Source organism: Typha latifolia, chromosome 15 (genome assembly GCF_019914945.1).
Source record: "Typha latifolia isolate L0001 chromosome 15, TyphaL0001v2, whole genome shotgun sequence".
Lineage (NCBI taxonomy): Eukaryota > Viridiplantae > Streptophyta > Magnoliopsida > Poales > Typhaceae > Typha > Typha latifolia.
The window spans coordinates 4,281,745-4,283,499 of record NC_133100.1 but is presented as its reverse complement, the minus strand read 5'-3'; the positions used below and the strand labels follow the sequence as shown (position 1 = coordinate 4,283,499).

The 1,755-nt window shown below is 32.9% G+C and overlaps 1 pseudogene; it reads left to right on the top strand.

Moving 5' to 3' along the window:
• Positions 1 to 961: 961 nt before the first annotated feature.
• LOC140802466 (5S ribosomal RNA) lies at positions 962 to 1,059 on the top strand (annotated as a pseudogene).
• The last annotated feature ends 696 nt before the right edge of the window (positions 1,060 to 1,755 follow it).

Below are 1,755 nucleotides of genomic sequence, written 5' to 3'. Positions count from 1 at the left end.
TTTTATTATTTATTATTATGAACTTGTTAGTTATATCAACTTACATGAGCAAGCAAGATTGTAACGTATTTGTCTTACAATATGAAGATTACTTACAACAATGTTCATAGTGTAACTTTCAGTGGTGAGATATTATAAAAATTATGACGAAGATAGCTGTTGAGATTGCTTATGATGGGTTGTGATATTTATGCAGTAGCGAGAAGTTAAACTATATCATGTAATTATGGTGTAATTGTGATATTTATGGTATAACTATAATATTTATGGTGTACTTAGTGATGATTTATGATTATTATAATTAGGTTGTATTATTATGATTTATTGTTTTATTTTATTGATGACTTTAGTAATGATTTATGGTGTAACATACTCAATAATGATTATAATATTTTTTTTCTAAAAATTGATGCAAATTTCAGTGATGATTTATTGTTATTACTAGTAGGATGTGTTGTTGTGTTGTTATGATTTATTATTTTATGTTAGTGATGATTTATGGTAGATATACTCGGTGATAATTTTAATATTTTGTTCTGAGAATTTTTTTTAGTTTTGGAAAATGAGTGCATTTATATTATTAAATAGATGCAAACCTTTTAATTTGGGACATGATATTGTGTTGTTCTTTATTTTTTTTTATTGCTAAGGAAATTGATAAAAATTTCTGCAATCTATTTGTGCAATTTCGTCTAGAAGATGAGTGCATTTATTTTGGTTTTTGTTAGTTACTTTTTAATTTCTAGAAGATGAGTGCATTAAAAAGATGCTAATTTTTTAATTTATGAAAGATGAGTGTATATCATTTTATCAATATTTTGCACCACTCTAATTTTGCAAATGTCTTTTGTCACGACCCAAAATAAGAATCATGACCGGCCATGCATCTCAAGCATATACTAGCACTAATGCACCGGATCCCATCAAAACTCCGCAGTTAAGCGTGCTTGGGTGAGAGTAGTACTAGCACTAATGCACCGGATCCCATCAAAACTCCGCAGTTAAGCGTGCTTGGGCGAGAGTAGTACTAGGATGGTTGACTCCTTGGGAAGTCCTCGTGTTGCACCCCCACTCTTTAGACGCGAGAAGAGAGAAGGGATGGGTTGGGCTCGGGTTTAACCCGAGCCAACCCTATTTTTTTTTAAATTTGGATTAGGTTTGGGTTCGGGTTTGGATTTCGGATCCACAGACCCGACCCGAACCAATTAAATTGGATGGTCTGCGGGCTAAACAGCAGCCCAATCCATTTTTTTGGCTGGGCCTTGGCCCAGCCCGATTAGTTTCTTTTGGCTGGGCTTTGGCCCAGCCCGATTAGCCTTATTTTTAGAATAGGCCAGGCCAGCAGTAGCCCAGCCCAATCCAATGGGTGGGTTAAACCCATTTTAGTTTTTCTTTTAGTTTTTTTAAATTTTAGAAATATTGATATTATTCAAATTAAAATTTTGAATATTATTTATTATTTAGGGTGCTGATTTCTAGTACGTGAGCTAGAGATTTGAGATTTCGGTTGTCTTGCCTAGACTCAGGTGAGTGGGTTCACTCACATGTTTATTTTATTGTATTTCGTATTTTTGTCGGACCATGTAAATTTTCTGTGTGCAAATTATTTATTTCACCCTTATGTGTAAAAATTAAATTGCTGCAAATTCTGTGTGCAAATCTATTTATTTCATCCGTACGTGCGAAAATTTAATTGTTTTATTTTCTATGTGCATTTAATTATTATATTCAGTGCATCACCATACTTCGTGCAAA